An 11112-nucleotide genomic window follows, 5' to 3' on the forward strand; every position below is an offset into this window, starting at 1 on the left:
GAGAGGCGTCGCTGGAGGCTCCGGGCTGAGAGGCGTCGCTGGATGCTCCGGCCTGAGAGGCATCGCTGGAGGCTCCGGGCTGAAGAGCGTTGCTGGAGGCTCCGGGCTGAAGAGCGTCGCTGGAGGCTCCGGGCTGAGGAGCGTCGCTGGAGGCTTCTGACTGAAGAGCGTCGCTGGAGGCTCCGGGCTGAGGAGTGTCGCTGGAGGCTTCTGACTGGGGAGCGTCGCTGGAGGCTCCGGGCTGAGGAGGGGCGCTGGAGGCTCCGGGCTGAGGAGCGTCGCTGGAGGCTCCGGGCTGAGGAGCGTCTCTGGCAGCTCCGGGCTGAGGAGCGTCTCTGGCAGCTCCGGGCTGAGGAGCGTCACTGGAGGACTCCTGCGTGGAGCTGGGACCGGTCTCCCCGGACTGGGGAGACTTACAGGAGACTGGGTCCGCACCGAAGGTCTGGAGCTCAGGGCTGGCACACCCCGTCCTGGCTGAATGGTCACTGTAGCCCGGCACGGGAGGAGCGCTGGCACAGGGCGAACTGGGCTGTGCTGGAAAATGAGGGCTGCCGTGCGTAGAGCAGGCGCAGGGTAAGCTGTGCCGAGGAGACGCACTGGAGACCAGATACGTTGTGCCGGCGCACTTCTCCCTGGCTGCCGGCCAACTCTTGCACGGCAATGCTGAGGAGCCCGTACTGACCACACCGGACTGTGCCTGCGTATGGGCGATACAGTGCACATTTTCGCATAGCTCGGTGCTTTCCTCGTCACCCGCTCCCCACGGTAAGCACGGGGAGTTGGCTCGTTTTTCAACCACTACACAAATTTCTTGTTAACAAACTGTAGTTTTGGCAAGTCGGTTAGGACATCTACTTTGTGCATGACACAAGTAATTTTTCCAACAATTGTTTACAGACAGATTATTTCACTTATAATTCACTGTATCACAATTCCAGTGGGTCAGAAGTTTACATACGCTAAATTGACTGAGCCTTTAAACAGCTCAGAAAATTCCAGAAAATGATGTCATGGATTTAGAAGCTTCTGATAGGCTAATTGACATAATTTGAGTCAATTGGAGGTGTACCTGTGGATGTATTTCAAGGCCTACCTTCAAAGTCAGTGCCTTTTTGCTTGACATCATGGGAAAATCAAAAGACCTCAGAAAAAAAACTGGAGACCTCCACAAGTCTGGTTCATCCTTGGGAGCAAATTCCAAATGCCTGAAGGTACCACGTTCATCTGTACAAACAATAGCATGCAAGTATAAACACCATGGGACCACGCAGCCGTCATACCGCTCAGGAAGGAGACGCATTTTGTCTCCTAGAGATGAACGTACTTTGGTGCGAAAAGTGCAAATCAATCCCAGAACAACAGCAAAGGACCTTGTGAAGATGCTGGAGGAAACAGGTACAAAAGTATCTATATCCACAGTAAACGAGTCCTATATCGACATAACCTGAAAGGCCGCTCAGCAAGGAAGAAGCCACTGCTTCAAAACCGCCATAAAAAAAGCCAGACTACGGTTTGCAACTGCACATGGAGACAAAGATCGTACTTTTTGGAGAAATATCCTCTGGTCTGATGAAACAAAAATAGGACTGTTTGGCCATAATGACCATCGTATGTTTGGAGGAAAAAGGGGGAGGCTTGCCAGCCGAAGAACACCATCCCAACCTAGAAGCACGGGGGTGGCATCATCATGTTGTGGGGGTGCTTTGCTGCAGGAGGGACTGGTCCACTTCACAAAATAGACGGCGTCATGAGGAAGGAAAATTATGTGGATATATTGAGGCAACATCTCAAGACATCGGTCAGGAAGTTAAAGCTTGGTCGCAAATGGGTCCTCCAAATAGACAATGACCCCAAGCATACTTCCAAAGTTGTGGCAAAATGGATTAAGGACAACAAAGTCAAGGTATTGGAGCGACTATCACAAAGCCCTGACCTCAAACCTATAGAAAATGTGTGGCAGAACTGAAAAAGTGTGTGTGACCAAGGAGGCCTACAAACCTGACTCAGCTACACCAGCTCTGTCAGGAGGAATGGGCCAAAATTCAACGAACTTATTGTGGGAAGCTTGTGGAAGGCTACCCAAAATATTTGCCCCAAGTTGAACAATTTTAAAGGAAATGCTACCAAATACTAATTGAGTGTATATAATCTTCTGACCCACTGGGAATGTGATGAAAGAAATAAAAGCTGAAATAAATCATTCTCTCTACTATTGTTCTGATGTTTCACATTCTTAAAATAAAGTGGTGATCCAAACTGACCTAAGACAGGGAATTTTTTACTAGGATTAAATGTCAGGAATTGTGAAAAACTGAGTTTAAATGTATTTGGCTAAGGTGCATGTAAACTTCCGAGATCAACTGTATGTAAACATTATTAAAGTGGCATTTTTTAAAGGTGACTAGTGATCCATTTATTAAAGTGACTAATGATTTTAGTCTGTATGTTGGCATTAAAAATTAGGGATCGGACCTTTTTTCAATTTTCGCCTAAAATGACCTTCCCAAATCTAACTGCCTATAGCTCAGGCCCTAAAGCAAGGATATGTATTTTCTTGGTACCATTTGAAAAGAAACACTTTGAAGTTTGTGGAAATGTGAAAGGAGAGTAGGAGAATATAACACATTAGATCTGGTAAAAGATAATACAAAGAAAAAAACTACAGTTTCTTGGTATTTTTTGTACCATCATCTTTGAAATGCAAGGGAAAGGCTATACTGTACTATTCCAGCCCAGCTGCAATTTGGACTTTGGCCACGAGATGGCAGCTGTGTATGTGCAAAGTTTTAGACTGATCCAAAGAACTATTGCATTTTGTATCGAGACTGCCCAAATGTGCCTAATTTGTTTATGATTCATTTTCATGTTCAAAACTGTTCACTCTCGTCAAACAATAGCATGGTTTTCTTTCACTATAATATCTACCATAAATTGGACAGTGCAGTTATATTAACAAGAATTTAAGCTTTCTACCAATATCAGATATGTCTATGTCCTGGAAAATGTTCTTGTTACTTACAACCTCATGCTAATCTCATTAACCTACATTAGCTCAACCGTTCCGCAGGGGACCCACCGATCCTGAAGAAGATTTATACATTTATTTAACAGTCTGATGGCCTTGAGATAGAAGCAGTTTTTCAGACTCTCGGTCCCAGCTTTGATGCACTGACCTCGTATTTGATACACTGCCGATTTTGCAGGTTTTCCTACTTACAACGCATGTAGATGTCTGTAATTTTTATCAGAGGTACACTTCAACTGTGAGAGACGGAATCTAAAACAAAAATCCAGAAAATCACATTGTATAATTTTTAAGTAATTCATTTGCATTTTATTGCATGACATAAGTATTTGATCACCTACCAACCAGTAAGAATTCCGGCTCTCACAGACCTGTTAGTTTTTCTTTAAGAAGCCCTCCTGTTCTCCACTCATTACCTGTATTAACTGCACCTGTTTGAACTCGTTACCTGTATAAAAGACACCTGTCCACACACTCAATCAAACAGACTCCAACCGCTCCACAATGGCCAAGACCAGAGAGCTTTGTAAGGACATCAGGGATAAAATTGTAGACCTGCACAAGGCTGGGATGGGCTACAGGACAATAGGCAAGCAGCTTGGTGAGAAGGCAACAACTGTTGGCGCAATTATTAGAAAATGGAAGGAGTTCAGGATGACGGTCAATCACCCTCGGTCTGGGCTCCATGCAAGATCTCACCTCGTGGGGCATCAATGATCATGAGGAAGGTGAGGGATCAGCCCAGAACTACACGGCAGGACCTGGTCAATGACCTGAAGAGAGCTGGGACCACAGTCTCAAAGAAAACCATTAGTAACACACTACGCCGTCATGGATTAAAATCCTGCAGCGCACGCAAGGTCCTCCTGCTCAAGCCATGACCATCTGGATGATCCAGAGGAGGAATGGGAGAAGGTCATGTGGTCTGATGAGACAAAAATAGAGCTTTTTGGTCTAAACTCCACTCGCCGTGTTTGGAGGAAGAAGAAGGATGAGTACAACACCAAGAACACCATCCCAACCATGAAGCATGGAGGTGGAAACATCATTCTTTGGGGATGCTTTTCTGCAAAGGGGACAGGACGACTGCACCGTATTGAGGGGAGGATGGATGGGGCCATGTATCGCGAGATCTTGGCCAACAACCTCCTTCCCTCAGTAAGAGCATTGAAGATGAGTCGTGGCTGGGTCTTCCAGCATGACAACGACCCAAAACACGCAGCCAGGGCAACTAAGGCGTGGCTCCGTAAGAAGCATCTCAAGGTCCTGGAGTGGCCTAGCCAGTCTCCAGACCTGAACCCAATAGAAAATCTTTGGAGGGAGCTGAAAGTCCATATTGCCCAGCGACAGCACCGAAACCTGAAGGATCTGGAGAAGGTCTGTATGGAGGAGTGGGCCAAAATCCCTGCTGCAGTGTGTGCAAAGCTGGTCAAGAACTACAGGAAACGTATGATCTCTGTAATTGCAAACAAAGGTTTCTGTACCAAATATTAAGTTCTGCTTTTCTGATGTATCAAATACTTATGTCATGCAATAAAATGCAAATTAATTACTTAAAAATCATACAATGTGATTTTCTGGATTTTTGTTTTAGATTCCGTCTCTCACAGTTGAAGTGTACCTATGATAAGAATTACAGACCTCTACATGCTTTGTGAGTAGGAAAACCTGCAAAATCGGCAGTGTATCAAATACTTGTTCTCCCCACTGTAGTTTGCCACCCGGTGATGCATTGTGCAGACCACACCACCCTCTGGAGAGCCTTGCGGTTGAGGGCGGTGCAATTGCCGCACCAGGCGGTGACACAGCTCGACAGGATGCTCTCAATTGTGCATCTGTTGTGAGGGTTTTAGGTGACAAGCCACATTTCTTCAGCCTCCTGAGGTTTAAGAGGCGCTATTGCGCCTTCTTGACCACACTGTCTGTGTGGGTGGACCATTTCCGTTTGTCTGTGATGTGTACGCCGAAGGAACTTTAGTTGTAGAAACATTTCAAGGATGATCAATGGAAACAGGATGCACCTGAACTCAATTTCGAGTCTCATAGCAAAGGGTCAGAATACTTACATAAATAAGGTATTTCTATTTTTTATCTATAATACGTTTGCAAACATTTCTAATAACCTGTTTTTGCTTTGTCATTATGGGGTATTCTGTGTTGCTGATTTTTTTTATTTATTTAATAAATTTTAGAATAAGGCTGTAATGTAACAAAATGTGGAAAAAGTCAAGGGGTCTGAATACTTTCCGAAGGCACTTTATGTCCTAAATACAAAGTGTTATGTTTGGGACAAATCCAACGCAACACGTCACTGAGTACCACTCTTCATATTTCCAAGCATGGTGGTGGCTGCGTCATGTTATGGGTATACTTGTCATCGGCAAGGACTATGTTTTTTATGATCACAAGAAACAGAATAGCGTCAAGCACTGGCAAACTCCTAGAGGAAATTCTGGTTCAGTCTGCTTTCCAACAGACACTAGGAGACAAATTCACCTTTCAGCAGGACAATAACCTAAAACACAAGGCCAAATATACACTGGAGTTGCTTACCAAGATGACATTGAATGTTCCTGAGGGGCCAAGTTACAGTTTTGACTTAATCGGCTTTAAAATCTACGGCACGGCTTGAAAATGGCTGTCTAGCAATGATCAGCAACCAACTTGACAGAGCTTGAAGAATTTTAAAAAGAATAATGTATGAATATTGTACAATCCAGGACAAGTGTGCAAAGCTATTAGAGACGTACCCAGAAAGACTTACAGCTGTAATTGCTGCCAAATGTGATTTTAAAATGTATTGACTCAGCGGTAACTACTTATGTAGATGATACAATCTGTATTTAATTTTCAGTAAATTTGCTAACTTTTCTAAAAATATATTTTCATTGTCATTATGGGGTATTGTGTGTAGATGGGTGGGAAAAAAGACTTCATCTATTTTGAATTCAGACTGTAAGACAACAAAATGTGGAATAAGTCAAGGGATATGAATACTTTCTGAAGACACTGTATATAGATAAAGTAAACATTCACAAACACCTGTTGCATAAAACTGGACTCAGGGGTAGGCGTAACACAATAAATGTAAATCTGAGACACTCAAATTAGTATGATATGTTACATTTCATATGGTATGTATTCATTTGTGAATGTCCATCATACATCTTGTATAATATGTTACGAATTACAATTAATTTGATATGTTATGAATTTCAGTTAGCGCAATATGTCACTAACTGCAATTTCATACAATATGTTATGAATTTGAAACATTTATAATATGTAAAAAACTACAATTTGTAGCTCGGTGGCTAGGTGGTTAAAATTAACATTAGCTAGGTGGCTAACTTTAGCAAGGCAAGGGGTTAAGGTTAGAGGTTAAGGTTATGGTTAAGGTTAGGAATTATGTTAAAGGGTTAACTTTAGGGTTAAGTGTTAGGTTAAAGATTTAAGTTTAGGGTTATTGTTAGGATTAGGAGTTAGGTTAAAGGGTTAAGGTAAGGATTAGCTAACATGCCCTGTAGTTTCAAAGAGCTGGCCTTTTTAACAGTGTAGCTAGTTTGTTTTGAGTCTATTGTGTTGTTGTTTTGTATTCCACTGGTCCAGATGGTCCCACTCACCAGTCCCTCAGACGCCAGATTGCTAACTAAAGCTTCTCCTCACAGAACCTCTTTGTAAGAGCCATAGTTAATAATATAAGTGGATTTACCTGCTCAGTTGTTCTCCCATAGTCTGTGAACTGTGAATACTGGCAGATGGAGACTCCACTGGTCCAGGTCCAGCTATGTCCACACTAGGTACAGCTAGGTCCACACTAAGTCCAGCTAGGTCCACACTAGGTACAGCTAGGTCCACACTAAGTCCAGCTAGGTCCACACTAGGTACAGCTAGGTCCACACTAAGTCCAGCTAGGTCCACACTAGGTACAGCTAGGTCCAGGCTAGGTCTAGACTAGGTCCACACTAGGTACAGCTAGGTCCACACTAGGTCCAGCTAGGTCCACACTAGGTACAGCTAGGTCCACACTAGGTCCAGCTAGGTCCAGACTAGGTCCACACTAGGTACAGCTAGGTCCAGACTAGGTCCAGACTAGGTCCACACTAGGTACAGCTAGGTCCACACTAGGTCCAGCTCTGTCCACACTAGGTACAGCTAGGTCCACACTAGGTCCAGCTAGGTCCAGACTAGGTCCACACTAGGTACAGCTAGGTCCACACTAGGTCCAGCTATGTCCACACTAGGTACAGCTAGGTCCACACTAGGTCCAGCTAGGTCCACACTAGGTCCAGCTAGGTCCACACTAGGTACAGCTAGGTCCAGCTAGGTCCAGACTAGGTCCACACTAGGTACAGCTAGGTCCAGACTAGGTCCACACTAGGTACAGCTAGGTCCAGACTAGGTCCACACAAGGTACAGCTAGGTCCACACTAGGTCCAGCTCTGTCCACACTAGGTACAGCTAGGTCCACACTAGGTCCAGCTAGGTCCAGACTAGGTCCAGCTAGGTCCAGCCTAGGTCCACACTAGGTCCAGCTAGGTCCACACTAGGTCCAGCTAGGTCCAGACTAGGTCCAGTCTAGGACAGTTCTGTAAGTCAGTTCTCTCTCACACCAGCTCAACGGCCTCAACTCCTGAATCATGAGACCACAGATATCCTATTAAATGATCAAGTTAGTTCTAATATGTAGTTCTTTGTGTGAGCCTTCAAAGCCTTTACCCGGAAAGTCCCCATGTGAATATGGCCCACACAAAATGTGACTTTGTGTATTAACAGAATAGCTGAGTTGTAGTTTTGCAATAGGCTTATCAAGCTAGTTATTCAGGAACTGTTTCCTCCTGTTGGGTGGTCCTTTGCATGGGGTGATGTAAGTTTCCTTTAACAATCAGTCTTCCAGATAGATGTCACAGACACAGGAACCTTGGTATAAAACTCTTTAGTAATAAAATGCAATTGCAGACAGAGATTCACATACAGAGTACCTCAGTAGTCTATAGTAAAGATCTGTGTGGCGAAACAGGAGACAAAGCTCCTTATACTAGTGGTGTGGACAACCTACCGTCAATCATACCTTAACATTGTTGCATTGGATTAGATACAAAGTATCTAAGATGAGAAAAACATGTCTAGACTGTGGTTTCTCACTCTGCTATCTCGGCCTTGAGGCTGCATGACTATCAGCAGGTGCAGACCATTCTCAGCCTGAGAACTAAAGCAGTACATCTCCATTTACCCAGTACTTTTCCATCATTGCGCATTGCAAGCATACAAAGGTTACATACATACAGTAATAATGGCATTGGAAAGTTTTTAACTTCCCTGCCTGGGCTGATTTTTGTATTTTTTTATTGAACCTTTATTTAACTAGGCAAGTCAGTTAAGAACAAATTCTTATTTACAATGACGGCCTACTCCGGCCAAACCTGGACGACGCTGGGCCAATTGTGCACCGCCCTATGGGACTCCCAATCACAGCCAATTCTGATACAGCCTGGATTCGAACCAGGGTGTCTGTAGTGACACCTCAAGCACTGAGATGCAGTGCCTTAGACTGCTGTGCCACTGATAAGACAGTGGATCACGCAGTCAGATGGAACAGAGTAAATATGCATTTTAACATCATAGATTTAGCCTGATGTAACTTGTGGAATAGACACCGGCTGGAATGTGCTTTAACCTATCAGCACTCGGGATTAGACCCACCCGTTGTATAAAAAGCTATATTTAAACCATGATCACCCACTGAGAAATACTGTAGTTATATCATAAGAATCAATAGATAAAGTAAACATTCACAAACACCTGTTGCATCAACCTGGACTCAGGGGTAGACGTAACACAGTAAATGTAAATCTGGCACACTCAAATTATTATAATATGTTACATTTCTTATGGTATGTATTTATTTGTGAATGTCCATCATCCATTTCGTATTAAATGTTAAGAATTACAATTCGTATGATGTGTTACGAATTTGCAAAACGTATGATATGCAGCATGTAAATGTAAATGCAGCAAATGTGTAGCTATGTGGCTAACGTTAGCTAGGTTAGGGTTAAGGTCAGGGTTAAGGTTAAGGTTAAGGTTAGGGTTAGGAGTTAGGTTAAAGGGTTAAGGTTAGGGTTAGAGGGTTAGCTATCATGCTAAGTACATTTTACATTTACATTTACATCATTTAGCAGACGCTCTTATCCAGAGCGACTTACAAATTTGTGCATTCACCAAGTAGTTGCAAAATTGCTAATTAGCTAAAATTGTTATGTTGTCTGTGATGACATTTTATCACGCAAACTTTGGGTTGCTTAGACATTCGCGTTAACACGCTACCATCCACCCTGACCAACTGCCTATTAACATGAAATTCATAACATATCATATGAATTGTAATTCGTAATGTCATATGATGGACAATCACAAATGAATACATACCATATGAAATGTAACATATCATACTAATTTGAGTGTCCTGGATTTACATTTACTATGTTATGTCTAGTCTATGAGAACAGGCTGGTTTCATTGCCATGCAGTTTCCATTGCCTTTTCTAACTTCCTTTCTGTACTATTCAACAGTGGTGATTGTGGCATGGTGAGAACTCAAGATAGGAGACTGTGCCCTCTAGTGGCACATGGTATTTTTAATTTGGCCTAACAGAGATTGAAGAAAAGTCAAGACACTCAACCCTAACCCACATTTTGTATGATCGCTTATTTGATTGATTATACGTTTCTTAATGCTTAGGTTGTTACGAGTGTACTGATATAAGTCCCGGAAACTTTAAGAAAAAATACTTCACACAGGAGCAGTGCCTGTTGTTCACACACGCTAGAATGGCCCACCTGATCTTGCCTCCTCCCACCGCCTTCCATTTTCGAATAATTGTTCAAGCGGCCACTTGAGTATCTGATCAATATAATGGATAATCTGTGGGAACACAGTTGACCAGAGCAAGCTGTTCCCTTCCTCGCTTGAGCATGCCAGATATTCTGGAGGAACCGTGAGCTCATGAGGAGAGCATGCTCACACACTAGAGGGAACGCCCATCTTTTCTATGGTAAACAGCCTGAGTAAACTATTTTATTTATCCACCATCATTAGTACTACCACACTCATGGGGAAGAATGAGTGACGTGCAATGATTATGGATTTTTTTTATTTTTATGGTACCTCAAATCTATATGGAATACATTATTTTTCCTTCAACAACTGTTCACCCCAGTCCTAAAAAGACAAAACCATAAAGTAATTGGTGACCGATTAAGAAACAAAAAACGTATGGACTTTACAGTGAACTTAGTTTGACTCAGCATTATAGCCAGACCTAAGGTTTTAGATGTAAAAACAAATTATTCTATGGTTACAATATAACCCAAAGGACATTACAACAACAATAACTAGACAACAATGACTGGGGAACTTTGAGCTGGAAACAAAACTCACTTTTTCATGACACAAATTGCCTTTTGGAAAATGTAATTTTAAGCAAGCCAAAGTATGTTTTGCAACTACATATCGCTCTTATTATTTTGAAACCATCCGTCTTGTCAGGATCAAAGGGGGAACGTTCAACATTGCTGCTCAAGCTAAGCTCTGATTCTACTCATTCTAAACCATAGGCAGAATTCTATCGCATTCATGACTACCTTCGTTGCTGGAAATAAAAGTAGACTACAGGCTTTGTTACCGGCAATATCTTTCAGATATATAGAAAAGGCAGCGAAACGTTGGCGGCATGGTAAAGTTTGTGGCTAAACGTCTTGGTATGTAAGGGGTATTAGTTAGAGTGGATCTCAAGGTCAAGAGTTTATCTGCTGTAAACCTGGATGTTCAGATGGTTGAGATGGTTACCAATAGGTCACTTTTCCAAGCTCGCTGACTAATCCTATTCAAACATTTACATGTTGTTACAAAAAACTGTTTACTCTCTTCAAAGGAAGTTAATGTGTAAAGGACTTTTAATTAATCTCACACCTAGGGTTGCAAAAATTCTGGGTACGTTTAAAAACTTTTGCCAAAATACCAGCTGGAGGATTGCCGGAATCAGGAGGGAATAAGCAGGAAATCCGTTAACCTCCAACCAGGATTT

Source organism: Salmo salar, chromosome ssa13, assembly GCF_905237065.1.
Source record: "Salmo salar chromosome ssa13, Ssal_v3.1, whole genome shotgun sequence".
Classification (NCBI taxonomy): domain Eukaryota; kingdom Metazoa; phylum Chordata; class Actinopteri; order Salmoniformes; family Salmonidae; genus Salmo; species Salmo salar.